Source organism: Ruditapes philippinarum, unplaced genomic scaffold (genome assembly GCF_026571515.1).
Source record: "Ruditapes philippinarum isolate M1 unplaced genomic scaffold, ASM2657151v2 ctg269_1_1_1_1, whole genome shotgun sequence".
Taxonomy (NCBI): Eukaryota; Metazoa; Mollusca; class Bivalvia; order Venerida; family Veneridae; genus Ruditapes; species Ruditapes philippinarum.
The window spans coordinates 26,132-43,957 of record NW_026866443.1 but is presented as its reverse complement, the minus strand read 5'-3'; the positions used below and the strand labels follow the sequence as shown (position 1 = coordinate 43,957).

The window sequence follows — 17,826 nt, the reverse complement described above, 5'->3', positions numbered from 1 at the left end:
GAACCCTTACGCCATTTGCAACGTTATAAGGGGAGGTAAATCTAACCAGCACTGTGTTGCCTGCAACAGTAACCTCCCTTTTGAATTCTTATCCAATTTGCAAACTTATCGTGGGAGGTTACTCTAAGCGACCTTTTTATAGCACAATATTCACTTCCCTTTTGAATATTTACACCATTTGCAATGTTATCAGGGGAAGTCACTCTAATCAACTGTTATTGGGGCGCAACAGTTACCTACCTTTGAATCCTTTCTCCATTTGCAATGTCATAAGGGGAGGTCTGTCTAACCAACTCTTTGAAGCGCAACAGTAACCTCCCTTTTGAATCCGTACCCCATTTGCAAATTTATCAAGGGAAGTTTAACCTACTCTATTTTGAGCGCAAAGTAACCTCCCTTTTTTCTGTGATTGTGCATGAAAGATACATTTACTATGAATCAGTTATTTATTTCTCTATCATATTGTTTAATACATGTACTATGGATTACGCCATTTGTAATCTAATAAGGCTGGTCAATCTAACCTACTCTTTTTGAGCGCAACAATAACCTCCCTTTTTAACCCTTAGCCCATTTGCAACCTTATCGGTGGAAGTTACTTTAGCCGACTCTATTTTGAGCGAAAAAGTAACCTCCCTTTGAACCATTATGCCATTTGCGATGTTATCAGGGGTGGTCACTTTAACCGACACTATTTTGAGCAAAAAAATGTAAGCTCCCTATGAAACTTAACGCCATTTGTAATGTTTTAAGAAAAGGTCTCTCTGACCTTTTTTTGGCGCAACAGTAACCTCCCTTTTGAATTCTTACTCCATTTGCAATGTTTTCAGGGGAAGTCACTCTTACCAACTGTTATATGAGCCCAAAAGTTACCTCCATTTTGAGCTCTTACCCCATTTGCAAAGTTATCAGGGAAAGTCACTTCAACCGATTCTACTTTGAGCGCAAAAGTTACCTTTGAACTCTAATGCAATGCAATGGTTAAAGGAGAGGTCACTCTAACCTTCTTTTTTGAGCGCAATAGTAACCTCCTTTTTAACTCTTACCCCATTTGCAATGTCTTCACGGTAGTCAATCTAACCGTCTCTTTTTTTAGCCCAACAGTAACCGCTCTTTTGAGGTTTTACCCCATTTGCGAAGTTATCAGGGGAAGTCACATTAACCGACTCGATTTTGATCGCAAAAGTAACCTCCCTTCCTTTGAACCCTTACGCCATTTGCATTGTTAAAGGGGCGCGGGGTCACTCTAACCAACTTGATTTGTAGCGCAACACTTACCTCACATTTGAACTCTTACCCATTTGCAATGTTATCAGGAGAGGTAACTTCGACTTTATTTTGAGCGCAACAGTAACCTCCTTTATAAATCCTTCCGCTATTTATAATGTTTTCAGGGGAGGTCACTCAAACCGAGTCGATTTGTAGGCAACAGTTATTCCTATTTTGAACTTCTACCCCATTTGCAATGTTATCAGGACAAGTCACTCTAACCGACTATATTTTGAGCGAAACAGTGAGCACCCATTTCATTGGTCATTTTAAAATAATAATCTGCAATCTCGGAATCTGATTGGCCATTGTAAAATTAGTTAAACATGGTACATGCTTCTAATTTTTGAGAGAAAGGACCCGTAATAGGGAACAAAGCTACTCATACACAGTTTACAAATTCTTGTATTCAAATTAGACATTTTAAATTTAAAAAATCTTTTGTTTCAATAAATTTCTGTGAATAAAATGTTTTACTCAAGGATAACCTTATTCAGATACTTAAGTTCTGTTTACCATGCCTTCTCCTATACATTAACAAACAAACAAACAAACATTTTATTGACTTCAAGGCCACCAGCCCATGCCAACATATACATTTCACAATATAAACATTTTTTGTGAGCGGTATAATAAACACATTTTAACAAGACATATTCGCTATGCATATATTAGGTTTAGCAAATAAAATTCCAATTATCAAGCAATCTCAATTAATCTACAAACATAATTGAATTTTAAGTAATCTGTTCTACATGGTATTAAAGATTCCCATTTGTTACAAATGTATCTCTAGTTTTAAAAGCTTTAAATATCATTATTGCTGTATTTTTAACAATATTTTCATTACTACTTGACATAAGCGCATTAAACTTATTCATATCTGGCATTTCATAGTATTTTTTATCAATATACAAAGTTCTTATATTATCATATAAAGGACATATTAACAAAAAGTGAAATTCTGACTCTACAGTTGTTTTACAATATGGACACATACGAGCATCTCTATTAACATTTTGATATCGCCCACGTTCAATTTCTAAACTATGAGCAGAACATCTAAAACAACTATATACATTCCGATATTTCCTGATAAGTAGATAATTTACATATGATTCAGACTCAAAAGATGTTTTATACCCAGAGTAAGAAATCAGTTTTGGACTATTTAAACATTTACTGGTCCATATTTGTATATATTGATCCTTAAGTCAGTGCACATATTCAGACAAAAAAGATTTTTCATTAACAACATATTATGCATTCCATACAAATGAAAAACCATTTGACATAAGGTTTTTTCTTAAATGAGTTACCCAATTTGTATGTCCTATGGAATCTAATGATTTTAGCATAATATAACACTTATAAACATATCTATGTTTTGGTAATTTTAACAATTTAAGCCAATAACAAACAGCACATTTACAAGTCAATATAAACATTGGAAATCGACCGCAATCACCTAAAACAGCTGCATTGCAAGCATATTGTGGCACGGAGAGAAATCTTTTACATGCATAATTATGAATTTGTTCTAGACATTTATGATTTTTGCAAACCCCAGATTTCTGACCCATATAAGAGAATTGGAACAACTTTCTCATCAAATATTTTAAAGTAACAATCCTTTTTTACTGGCATCAAATCATATAGTGAAGTCAAAAGTGAAATCAGTACTCGTTTCCCTTTAATAGCCATAAATTCTGACATTTTATGCATGGACAATGTTGAAGAAAAGTAAACTCCGACATAAGTAAAACCATTTACAGTTTGAACAGGTTCATTATTATAAAACCATTTTTCGTACTTTGACAAGTGTCCACCATTTTTAAACACAACAATTTTTGTTTTAATTACATTAACAGACAATTTCCAAATTTGACAATATTAATGTAACAAATTAAGTTGTGATTGCAGACCAACTACGGTGTCAGAAGTAAGCGCTACATCATCAGCAAATAACAACATGAATATTTCTACAATATCTGGTAAGAGTTGTATTCCCCTCATTCCATTTTGTTCAAAATAATCATACAATTCATTTATAAAAGACTAAACAAAACAGGACTCAAATTGCATCCTTGTCTTAATCCGACTGGACAATTAATAAAATCACTTAATTCTTTTCCATTTCTAACTCTGGTTTTAACAGAAACATATATTGCTTTAATAGCATTAAAAAGTTTTCCTTTAATACATCTATTCATTAATGACAAATATAATTTATTACGAACAACTCTATCTATTTTTTAAAATCGACAAAAACTAAATATAACTTGCCTCCCTTTTTGCATAAATATTTTGATATTAAAGTGACATTATGCTCATATTTTTATAGTCAAGTTGAGCTGAATTAACTTTATATTTAAAAGATTAGCTTTCAAAATGGTGTTTGACCAACAGCTGATATTGGAAAATGTTTTGAATAAAATTATATATCTGCCTAAGATTTTTAATTATTAAATAAAAAGGAATTATGGCAAAACAAAAACTTATTTTGATATTCACCCGTTCACTCACTTCATACCCTTGGATGGGCATAATGTCACTTTAAAGCATTTAGTATGAATGCATTGTCTATGGTTGAGTATTCTGCTCTAAAGCCAGATTGTGCCTCTGTGATTTTGTTAAAAATGTTACAGTAAAAAGTAAGGCGTTTATTAACAATATAGATATAAAGCTTACTAAAAACATCAATTAAACATATACCTCTAAAATTATCAGGATCATCTTTAGGTCCTTTTTTATGAATAGGTATCAATAAAGTAGTAGTCCACTGTTCTGGGAATTCTCCAGATGAAAAAATTCTATTAAAAAGCTTTCTGATATATGATAATATATACATTGAACCATGTTTCAAGTGATTGGCAGTTAGATTCCCTGCACTTGCCTTATTTGTATTTAATGATTTTAATGCATCTAAAATATCATCATCTGTAATTTCCATATTAAGGATAGACGACTCCAAATCACTGATTGTACAAATGTCATCATTAAGTAATGGTTGAGTACAATCTGACTCATTGATACAATTATCATTAAATGGCTCATTAAAGTGGTTAAACCATTGTTCAGTAGAAATATGTGATGTATTATAATCAACATTTGACTGTGACATGGTTTTAAGCGTCTTCCAGAATAACTGCGAATCACCTGACACATCTGCCAACTTGCGAATAGATTTATCCCTATGTAACTCTTTTTTAGATTTACATGCATTTTTATATATTTTCTTAATTGCTATATATTGGTTCAGATCACTTAAAGACTTAGTTAACCTAAAGTTTCTTAGAGTAAATGCAACTCTTGCCTTTAATTTTTTACATTCAATATCAAACCACGTTTTATTGATTTTGTGTTTCCTATTATATGAAGATCTACAAAAATCACTACTACAATCAATTAAAGTATTTTCAAATTCAACAACAATATCATTAATAGGACAATTAACATTTCCAATCATTGTGTCAATACTTTTAAAATTGCCTTCTTCTATGTTATTAGAAAGCATTTTCTGGTAGTGCGAAATATTATCATCATTAAAGCAATAGACTCGCTTAACTGATATATTTTTCTCATCAGTATTACTTCCTGTAATGTCATTATTTATACCTTGAAATTTAACTATGATGGGAAAGTGTTCACACTCTGCTAAATCATCAACAATTAAATCTTTAACTAAATGAAAAATATTCAAGTTGCATATAGCATAATCAATAACACTTTTTCCTAAGTGACTAATAAATGTGAAATGACCGTGGTCACTATCAACACCTATACGTCCGTTTAATATACACAATGAAAAACATTTACATAGCTCAATGAGTTGTTTTCCAAAACGATTAATTAATGTGTCACATGATTTCCTTATAGGTATGTTAACGTCTTCAAAAATTTCATCATATTCTCTAAAGAGAGGAATATTTTTATTTACACTAAGGATTTCCCTTTCACATGCAGTTCGGGCATTTAGATCACCAACTATAACTTGGTCAACTGTATTATAATAGTAAACATTTAATATATTTTCAATTATATCTATTCCTTTATTATGCTCATTATTATACACCGGTGATCCGTCCGGCGGAATATATAAGGCTAAAAAAAGAATATCTTTAGAAGTATGAAAAAGATTATGACTTATCTTAAAAACAACACCATGATTAAAATTTTCTTCTATTCTGTAAAAAAACCCAATTAACTTATGTTTAATGAAAGCTATGACTCCACCCATGTTTCTACCATGGCTAGAGGATTTTCTGGCAAAACAATCATATGTAACATACAATGGAGATAAATCTGGAATATGCAACGTATCACATAGCCAAGTTTCAACAAGTGTTATAATGTCAAATTTTGATAAATATTCAATAATATCTTTACGTTTGATAATGTTAATATTTCCACCAATATTCCATGTTAGGAACAAAATGTCACAGTATTTTAGGGCCTTGACCGGATCCCTAGTGTACCTGGCTAGTGTTTATTGGAAAGCCAACATTCTCGCCAGAAGGTCCATTGTCAACGGAAGATGCATCCCCAATTGACGTGTGTACGCCCTCCATAGGTCGATTGCCTTGTCGCCGTCCTATTGCGTATTTGCGTGATGAACTTGAAGGATTCATTTCCCGCTGATACAGAATGCCATTCTTAAAATAGCCAACAATGCCTTTATCACTTAACTGTTTGAGTTGTTGCCTTTGGTAACGCGTTAAATCACTAGATACCCTAATACCTTTTTTTCTCAGTTCACTTCTACAAGAGAAAATTTTACTCTTTATTTGATTACAACTAAATTTTATGATCACCATTCGAGGTTTCCTTGCATCAAATTTACCAATCCGTCTAATATCCTGTATACTATTATCATTAAACTCCTCGCCAGGGAACACAATACTATGTATTTCACTCACGTACTTGCTTTTCGTACTATCCGGAAGTTCCTCTTCATTATCAGGTAAACCAAATACTCTTAAGTTGTTTTGAACATTTTCCGTATTTAATTCTAACATATAAATACGCTTATCCAAAGAGCATACATCAGTACTATTTCGATCCAAATGAATGGCCATTCCTTCAAGTTCATCGCGCATGTTCTCCTGTCTGGCGTCAAGATTCTCAAAGTTGCAATTTAACTCTTGTATATTATTGTCTAAGGAATGTTGTTTAGTTTCAATAGACGCCACCTTCGTACTAATTTCACGAAGCTCATGTCTCATACTTTTCATGTCTGACCTAACAGCACTAACTTCATGTTTAACTTGGGAAATGGCATCAAACATTTGATTATTGTATTCTGCCATGGAATGCACAATATACTGCGTATCTTGGTTAGCAAAATGCCCAGGACTATGGAAAAAACCAGGATGTGGAGGGCCACAATGTGATGGCGACATATCATTTATAGGCCCTGGGTTAGATTCGACATCACCAGACAGCATTATAACGCGTTGATGGTAACACAGATAGTATAAATCGTTACTTGAGGTAGCTATCGATATATCAAAGGCACGGTTAATATCACTGCAAGAAGATGCAAATGAATCATGAAGAGTTGCTCTAATAATATAGGCAATATGAAGACAGACTAATATAAGTGTTAATCCAAACAGTAATGTCATTGCTTTAAATTATTATAAATTCTTAATGCCATCCATCATGCAAATTATTTTACGCTGTTTTAACTATTGAGATATTGATTTTGTCAAATTGTCAAACATTAGTAACAATCACCGCTTTCAACTTCGACCACTTTCCCGTTTACTCATGCGCATGAAAATAGCGAAACACACATAAGAAAACGAACTTATCTGGTATTATCAGTAATATACAATGTTTATAATTTTAATGAATTTACATATTTATGAAGTATTTATTTAACCGCTAAAGATTGAATGGTTTGTTTAAGATAAGAAGCCTCTCTTTCGGTTCTTTTTTCGGATTTTAGGTCTATTTCACTTATTTCCAAAGGTGTTGCAAATCTGTTAATCCGGTATTTCGTACTAACAAAACGTTTTTATTTATAAACTTTTAATCTAAAATTCTATTGGAACAAACTTCAATACCTTAAATGTTTTTCTTTGAGCTAAAATGACATTCACGATAGTAGAAAAAAAGAAATACATGACGGTAAAAATGATCTGAGACGAAAAAATTGAGTACGAAAGAAATTGTTTTGTTTGTAGTTCTTATTTACTTCTTCTTTACATTTAAAGGATTTATTTCAGACTTAAAACTTCTTTTCTATAAAAATTCTTTGTATTTGCCAACATCTGCATATGATTTTATAATTTCAAAATTTAAACATTAAATGCAATACTAGACTCAACATCATAATTATTATGATTCTTTTTTAAAGATACTTTTTGTTTTTTCTTATACATTCATATGTATATAGTCTCACATAGATGATCAAATTTTATCAAAGCTTTTGCAAACTTTAGTATAACTACGACGATATTTTTGCACGTGTATGGACTTAAATTAAATTACAAATATATCTGTTTATGTTTAAGTACCTATATGCAAATCTGTATCATGATCTTAGAATATACTAATTTTGCTGTTAATAAACTATTTTAAAATCAATTCACTCATAAGCGCGCAGGTAAGGATATTTGTTTTATGTAATTATTATGTGTTCATAAACATTTGTTCGATTTTCATTTTTGTTATTTCTAGGAAATCAGCAACATATAGAAAAGCCTCGTAAACAACTTATGTCACTTGAGTACACATGATATTTTGCAAGCCACATTGTATGCATGTTTTACTGAAATATGGCACCTTTGCATGACTGACATGACTTCACTTTAACTTGCAGTAAAATTCACAATGACATGTATAATGAAAAATGAGTAACATTTTTTTTTTTGTTAACAACACACGTTAAAGGACCATTATGTCACAAAAATGCTATCAGTTTTATTTCTCAAAAACCTTTTTTCTTACAAAATACTCATTTTCCACGTAGCTTAGCTATCTTTTGCTGTGTTTACATTTAGTAAACTTATAGCAAATGAGTATTTCATATTAAAATCAAAATACTACTTTTTTACATTTTGATACCTTCATGACATATTTCTACACATTATGCGCTACGTTCGTTATTTGTTAATATCTTGCATGCTCTAAATATAAAAATTATTAAACACATGTTTCACATTTATAAAGTATTAAAAAATATGGATTTCTGAGGCAAATTGAACTTTTAATGAGGAAGAATACTTAAAACCAAAATAAAATATAGGAAGAATTTATTTATATACGTTATTTATATGCCTTTTTTAAGGATAATAGGTAAAAAAAATGGAAACTTGTAGTCGTCATTTAATTGACAAATAATAATGTCGAGATAAGTGTAATGACATAGACAGGGGCGTCCGCGGCAGAGTGGTTAAGGTCGTTGACTTCAAACCACTTGCCCCTCACCGCTTTGGGTTTGAATCCCGACAGGGACTTTGGATTCTTTCATGTGAGGAAGCTATCCAGATAGCTTACGGAACGGCGGTGGCTCTACTCAGGTGCCCGTTCGTGCCTGAAATAATGCACGGAAGGGCATCTGAGGTCTTCCTCCACCAGTAAAGCTGTAATATGGTAACATATAATGTATTTTAAGCTAACATCAAAACGAAAAAAGACATAGTACAGGTAAACTTTTATTACCATTGAAAATGAAATTACATGATATAAGTATAGATACTGTCACAGTGTCTCACTGACGTATACACTTAATGCTTTAGTAAAGTAACACAGAAATATTATAACAAGTGATTCATCAATCACGTACGTGTTATGATAAAAAACGTAACAGTAATTTAATTTTTATTTTGTCTGCAACTGTCTTGTATGGACTGTGGTCTGTTCGGTCTTGTTACAAAATACCTTCGAATAGCCTTTGTAAACAATTTGCTTCTACACTAGACACCAAGTATCTCAGCTTCTTGTGTTTTATGTTTGTGAACATAGGAAACCAGCAACATATCGAAAATTCTCGTAAACTTATGAAATTTTAATAAACATGTACAAAGGTAGTGACTAGTATGTAAGTCATACATGCTCTATTGACAACTGTCACTTTGACGTGTCTAACATGACCTCACTCTAATATAAGAAGTATAGATAACAACTTAAAGAATGCCAAAGAAAATCATTAATTTAGACAATAACTTATTGTCCCTATAAGCAAATAAATTGAACTGTCAGTTGGACAGGTATACCAGCCTAGTAGTAAGCGAAAGGTCATCAGTCAACTCTGAACGTACCTTTTACCAATGAATTCTCAATTTAAGTTTTTTTTCTGATATTTAAGTTAGTTAAAAAAATGACGGTCATTGGAAATTATAAAGAAATATAAGTCAGCTATTTAACTTACGCAGTGACAGGTTAGAAGACATTATCACAGAGCATTCTAGAATCAGATGCTTTTAGTTATCTTCATGATATTTCCTAATAGACTTTCAAATATTAATTTTCTGTAATGAGTTACACGGTGCATATCCATATCGGTACCCTCTTTGCGAAATGTGCTGAAACGGTACCCTCTTTGTACATGCACAGGTCATTCTCTGCTCAAAACAAACCAGCGATGGATAATAAGCCAGTAAAAATTCATTGTAATAAGGAAAGGAGGTATGACACGTGGAAAAGATGTATACCACGGAACACTAGAATGTTTTATCTATGTGCTGATTTGTCATGTGCCCGTTTTTCATGTACTGCAACTTCACAATAAGCTACCAAAAATCAACATGTGTTACCTCGCCCATCACCTCGACATACTTTTCGGGCTGAAATGAACCTGTGACTTGATTATATATGAATCATACATATTTAGTATGTTCATTTACATATCATCTTCGGACAAATGGCAGTACATTGTCAAAAATAATGGTAAAATTCATAAAAACACCCTACTTTCAGTTTTGCAGCGGCACGGGCTACCACTCTTCATTTGAATTTTTATATCACAAGTACCCTCTCATTTTTAAACAAATACGAGTAGGTATACTCAATGCTCGACATCGGCTTTTATTTGCGTTAATCGTTAAGTATGTAATATTTACATAAATAAAGAAATATTACATACCTAACGATTAACGCAAATAAAAGCATATGCCGTGCCTTGAGGGTACCAATGTGTAAAAAATGAGAGGGTACCTGTGATATAAAAATTCAAATGAAGAGAGGTAGCCCGAAGCAAGACATTTTTTGTAGCTTATTGTGAATTTGTAGTACATGAAAAACGGGAACATGACAAATCAGCACATAGATAATACATTCTAGTGTTCCGTGGTATACATCTTTTCCACGTGTCATACCTTCTTTCCTTATTATATTGAAATTTTACTGTATTGTATTCCATCGCTTGTTTGTTTTTAGCAGAGAGTGGCCTGTGCATGTGCAAAGAGGGTACCGTTTCAGCAGATTTCGCAAAGAGGGTACCGATATGGATATGCACCGTGAGTTAGGTGTTGTGCTTGTTTCACTTAGCATTGCTAGCAAGTGAAAGATCGCTTGAGGTATATAAATTGTTCAACTACTGCTGAAAATATATTCTGGTCAAAGTTATCCTAAAAAGTGGCTTTCATAAATAAATTGATAACACACAAGAACTGTAACATTAGGTTATGCTTTCGTTGCATTTATAATTAATATCTTTATCCTCAACTCAGTTTTTAAACATTCTTTGATATACATCATATTACATAACATATAGACGATACTCATCCTGAAGCATGCAAGTTATAGTTATACCTTTTGTTCGATGTGTTAACATGTGCAAAATATAAACAACATATTTTGTTTTGCAAACAGACAGCATGAAGCTCGTAAACAACTTAAGTTGCCTTAACGAGTAAATCATGTTTTCTGCGTCCAATATTTGGGATAGATCAATATAATTATTGAACTTCTTAGACTTGCTTGAATAGATATAGATATACATGTACATGTTAAGTTTACCAAAGTAACTTGGTGTAGATTAAGTTTTAAGTGGTTGAATATGGATAAATATTGATAATAAGATGAAAAAGTAGTTATAACTAATTTATGTTATTATGTAATAAAACGTTTTATGCATCCAGTTTAACATTTAATAAGAGGTCGATATTATAACATGCACTGATAATGTAATATTATTTTACCTTTAAATCTGTCACTATATTGAGAAGTTTCATAAACAACTTCTGTTGCGTTATAACGGTGTCCCGTTAGAGCGTCATGACACGCATAACTCTAAACAACGAGAACACGATGGTGGAAAGTCGAAACAATAAAACCTCGATGGTGAAAAGTCGGAGGTAGGATGATGAAAAGTCAAAAGTACGGAATAACGAAACCACGATGATAAAAAAATAATTTTTTTTTTGTTTTCACCTCAGTACCTTCGACCTTTTACCATCGAGGTTTCGTTATTTCGATTTTCACCATCGCAGCTGACAAGTATGACCGTACCATAACAAAATTATCTGACCACAGTTATTTATGATGGACTAAATTTGACTAGATGTTTTAAAGTTGTTATAGCTTTACATCCTAAAAAAAGATGAAATCTGTCAGCATATTGGCATATCTCGTAAACAACTTCTGTTGCGTGATAGTGTCCTTCTAGTTGTCTTTGTATCCTATTTAGAATAAATAAAAGTACAAACAGCCTTGTCAATATTTACCTTCTCGAACTTGCTAATAGATGAAGTTCATAGTGGCTTCATTTAAGATGATTAAATTACATGTATTTTATTATTATTTCTACAACATAATGACAAAATATATAGACGTTGACAAAGTGTCCAGAGATGATAAGTGTGTACCAAATTATTTTTTCTAGACTAGATACCAAAAGTAAATAATAGATTAAAATGGTTAAAGAGAAATGTATGTGTATGATATACTTGTCCTAACATCTAGATCAAATATGTGTTTGAGATCAATATATGAACATGCAGATAGATACTGATGTTTAATGTTCACCTTATTTCACTTAGAAAAAACTGTCACAATATCGCGGCCTTCATATACAACTTCTGTTTCTTTTTTGTCTCCAACAAGTGGTCCAACAAGCACGTAATATCTTAAATACGACTTTGTCAATATCAAACGTTTTGTATTTGCAAACAGATGTAAAGTGACTTAATAGTTACTAAAGTATTTCTTAGTAAGCTAAAATGTTTATTAAATTACATAGCTATTGATAGGGGAGGTCATAAAATGTAAAGAGATAAGTTGATAACATGGGCTATAAGTAACCATATCACTATAACTATATAGGTTCAAGGCACTGAATTATGTACAAAGCTGCTTGATATTCAGTGAAGCAATACCATGTGACCGTGACGCTATTTTCGACATCATTGCCAAGACAATAAATGCTCGCTTCGAAAAATAGATAGCCTAAGTACTTTATTTCTGCATCAATATCTTTGGGATGTGCGCCTGTCTACGGGAGAAAATATAATTTTTCAAAGAATGGTGGATCTCCTATAGAATATGTACCAGTTTATCAAACACTTTGTTAAACCTTGGAAATAGTCTATGTAAGAGCTAACGTTAGTTTTCTGCTACTTTGTTTTCATGCTTTAGTTCATGCTTTAGCTCAGACATGCTTAAAAAGTCAGATTTGCATCAACTGGGAGTACTGAAGACAAAATCCTTCTTACATATTTCATATTGTTATCATTTTTGGCGTACACCTTACTGTTTACTCCATGTGTCAATTGTGGCACCAGTAGCAAGTCGAAAAATTCGGACTACAATTCAAAGCTTTTTAAAAATTGTTTTTGAAAATGCCAAGCAACATGCTTCCTGTTCTCTTTTTATAATCATGTTAACCATGAAAAACATTTTTATTTGCTATACAAGATATATTCAATAAAGCATGCAAAAATGATTTTCACTCGCTGCGCTATAAGTTATTTTGAAAATCGTAAAATTGGTGTATGTATAGAAATTTATTTGCTCTTTCAAAGTAATGATCGTGAAAACTCTTTTAGTTTTATTAAGCAATACCACTAGTGAACTTCAAAATAGAGATAAAAACAGAATCCTGAATGAACGCCAAATTTGAAAATGTTGCAGGCTCGGTTTGACTAAGCCTGTTCATGAACGGTACTGGAAGATACAAGCTACTGTCCATGCCTCCTTGAACCTTGTCTTCATATCTTTTACAGTAAATGTGTTTTATTCTTTTTTAGAATGGCTGAGATCAATGAGAAATATATGTGCTCTCAGTGCGGGAAAAAAGTCGGAGAACTCATGAACGTTAACATTCAAGAATGAAGTCTTCCATTTGTATGCTGTACCAAAGATAATTATTTTAGTTACTTATATATATAATCACACATATACTAGGTAAATAACCTGAACCAATGTATATCTTAGTATGATAGATTCAGCTTTTTAACACACTGACACTCTTTGATTAAGATGATTTTACACCCTAGGGGACCCCTTTTTACGTGAATGGTAAGACTTTGTTTCCGTCAGCACACTATACAAAATTCATTGTGTTATTACTGTTGATTTACTGCATATCTAATAAATTAATCTTTATAAGACACCAAGATTTTTCAAACACCTCTTCAATACAAATTGAAATGGTGTGCATAATCTACATACTGTCATCTATCAATATTTCAAGTTTCATAAAAAATTGTCAGTACCTTTTGTGGTATCACAAATTTTGTTATTATATTTGCCATACTTTAAGTCTACATGTTGCCATAGCAAGCCAAGCTTTTCAACATAGGAACAAAGAAAATAATCTGTATAATCTACAGACTGCCATCTCTCATGTTTTAAGTTTCATAAAAATATTTTTAGTACTTTGTGCGTTATAACGGGATCCAGTTTTTGTATTATAATTACCATATTGTAAGTCTATTTGTTTTCATAACAATCAAATGTTTCAAACTAGGAAGAAAACAAAAACAGACGTGCATAATCTCTAGATTGCCGTCTACCCATATCGCATGTTTCATAAAAATATGTTCAGCACTTTTTGCATAATCATGGGATCAAGCTTTTTGGAACAAACATACTACAGAGGGTAAACCTTAAGTCCCCTCCGGTTAAACCGATAGGGGACAAAGAGCTGGTAACAGTAATATTTTCAAAACGCTCATTGTCATGGTAACATGATCAATGCTTCACGCACAAGTTTGATTTCATTACAACAGCTTCACCAGTTACATGTTGCTTAAACGCAGATTTAGGTAACATCTTGAACTCTTCATCAACGGGACATCATAAGATACAGATATAAATACATCAGGTTAGATGTTGGATAATTACCAAAATGGTTTATAGATGCTTCAAACATAGCTATTATGACCTCCCCTGGCCTCCATTTTTGGGATAATTTCCATTATAGCATGTGCTTAAGATATTAAACTCTCATAATTCTATCATCTTCATGACAACTACTAAACATCTTTTACAAATTGATGCTATACTTATATTTTGCTGCATAGTACAAAATAATTTGACAGCTGTTCATTTTTTCAATAGTTTGTCAAATATATTATACAGAATATTGACCCCCAAAATGGCTATCACTTTTGACAAGCGAGGTAAAAATTGTAAAAATTCGAGAAAATGGCTGCCATATTTGGAAAGGGAGGCAAAAATTCTATAAGTCGGACCTATCTTTTGTTGGCTAAAATGCATCTACATACAAAGATTGTGAAGTGAATCATAAAGGACCAAAAATGCGAAATAATGATGACAACTGAACTTTTTCATTTAAACATCATATTTCAATTATCATTCATGACTTTCTCATATTGGTTTGTTTATTTTGACACTCGAGCAGATTCATATGACTGCTTTATCTTTGAATTTTATTGAAATTTACAGGGAGCTTAGAGATATAATTATACTATCATATAACCGATACAGTTTTATCTCTTTTCTTTAGTCTGCTTTTACGACATATAAAGATATGCTTCTGTTCTTCATTTCAACGCATCTATATCCATTTGTTTTGACCCCAGTTTCGATTTCGGTCTACTGTGTGCCCGTTGCCTTTTGACTTTTCCAAGGATGTCTTACTTTATCAAGAGACATAAAAGAGAAATTCTGGATAGTATGTCCTTGAGTATTGAAATGTTCAGAAACATTTGTAGTTTGCTCAAATTTGAAAATATTGAAAGAACTGGGACACTGGCGGTCTTGGTAGTAGATAAGCGTAGTAGTCTTAATTCTTCATCATGTGACCATTGAAATAAAGATCGAGGTAGTCCGTTCTTTAAATATGGTCTTCATAGCGGGGTAGTCTTGATTCTTGATCATGTGACCATTTAAATAAAGATCAAAATAGTCCGTTCTTTAAATATGGTCTTCATAACGGGATGGTCTTAAAAAGGGATTCTACTGTATTCATAAGAAACATGTGTTTTAAATCAAATATGAATAAGACATAATATTTGCTCATATAATTGTTTATTTTAACTTAGTATAAAATTTCTCAAGCAAAGCTATTGTCCATTTCTCATTTGCAATACGCCTTCCATTTTTTTCATGCACTTCGTCTGTCTGAAACAGCAAAAGAATCAAAAGTTATTTCTGAAATGAAACTATAAAATTACACCTGAAAATACTGAGATTAGACATAAATCAACGCCATTGGATCTAAAAGAACATTACTGTAGTGTATAAGTTATAAAAAAACTGAATCAACTTTTACTTTTGAAACGAAACAGAACAGTTTACATAATTATGTCAATAAGAACCATTTTCCTTAACGGGCGAACACCTTTAGACATTATCTACTATTTGAGAATATAATAAACGGTAAATGATAAACAGAATGAAAAATGTTTCTAATAAAAGCATATGACAAATGATTACTTTGTTATATTCTCTGTCGTTCATGTTCCTCCTCTTTTTGAGATATCCTGGGAGCATGTGCTGGAGCAGGAGCAATAGCAGGAGAAATAGCAGGAGCAAGTTCCTCTGGGGCAGGTTCTTTGGGCTTGGCTTCTTCTATGGAAGCTTAGAATAAAAAAATATTCAGAGTGAATTTTCAGCAATGTTCTTAATATTTGAGTGCAAGAGAGATATGTTAATTAAATGATACCTTTATAACGGAATGATTAACATTTATCTCCAGAGAAACTCATGTTAAGAGAAGACAGAGTTATAAACTACAAAGCGTTAGTGTACAGTCTTAAAAGTTTGCAAATTCACATTTTAACTATTCTACAAAGATGTTGAATATCCAAATACACAACGGCTTGATCAAACAGTTAAAAGAATAAGTTACAAAAATAGTATAGATAATTAATCCGACTTCAAAGCCGAATAAAATCTTTATTTCGACACCCCCAATACAGTTAATACAATCAAATTTTATCACTCTTGATAATTTTATTTATAAACTAAAGAGTTCCATTTTTACTCAATATAAAGCAAAAGTGCAAATGTTTTCAGTTGCTGGCATATAAACCAGGACGAGTTTTAAATGTTTTGTTTTTGTTCAAATAAGAATATGACTTGCCAGAATACATTCCCTCGGATTAACATTTGAATTGTCAAACGAAATAAAACTTTAATTCTCAAGCATCTTCAAATCGTTTAATGAAACATTAAATCAATCAATAAATGACATTATTATTGAAAATTGTTGTGATTTAAACATGATTGTATTAAAATAAATACCAAATAAACAACTCACCCGCTTCCAACTCGAAGACAGTTGCCATGAAGCATATTCCTAGAATCACACATACAAGTTTGCAGCCCATTGTTGTAGTTATTTAGAAGACAACTCTTCTGTAATAAATATATCTTAAAAGTCGCTGTATTTATACAAGTTTCGGACAATTAAATTTGAGTGACATCTGAAGCAAAGTACAAATAATATAAAAATACGATGTCTTGTTCTAGGACAGTGCATGTGCATATTGCATATTTCATCATCATAAACCAATTAAAAGACAATAACAATGATCCGGAAAGTTATGAAACAATGTACCAACTGTCACATCATAATCACCAGCTTAAAGTACATATGTGTTTTAATTTATAACTTAAAGATAGCTCAAATCTGCAATTGCATACGAAGGACATCGAATTTTTTTTCCATAATTTGACTCTCTGTCTTTTAAATGAGCGCATTGGCGCGATTATTCGTAATGTTCTTTAAAATGTAAAAGACTGAAACTACAATGGACTAATTTGACTCTTGTTAAAGGGTATACATCTATATCTTATGAAATATTTTTACAGAAAATTCATATTGTTTCCCTTACTATATTGTTAATTACCCAAAAAGTGTTGTTACATATAATGTCTATGTTATCTAATACACATGAATAATGTACTTAAACAGAATAAAATGTTCCGGAACAAAAAATTATTTTGATATTTTAAGAAGGGTCTTATTTTATTTTTGTACGTTATCACAAAGGAAGTTTTTGTGAAAAATAATTTTAAAATTGAATCAGTGGTTTAGGTGTTGTTCAGATGTTGTTGTTTTCTAATTTTATGCAAAACATCTCTCTAGTTCTTTTGTATTTTCACGAAAAGATTTTTTAAGTTTTTACAATATAC

At 31.9% G+C, this 17,826-nt stretch overlaps 1 long non-coding RNA gene across 1 annotated transcript; it reads right to left on the bottom strand.

The window, feature by feature from the left end:
• Nucleotides 1-15,676: 15,676 nt before the first annotated feature.
• On the bottom strand, nt 15,677-17,096 carry LOC132732481 (uncharacterized). Its single transcript, XR_009626054.1, has 3 exons — nt 16,949-17,096; nt 16,123-16,266; nt 15,677-15,807 (listed from the first exon to the last, which is right to left on the bottom strand). It is a non-coding gene; the product is annotated as an uncharacterized LOC132732481 (long non-coding RNA).
• Nucleotides 17,097-17,826: the final 730 nt, after the last annotated feature.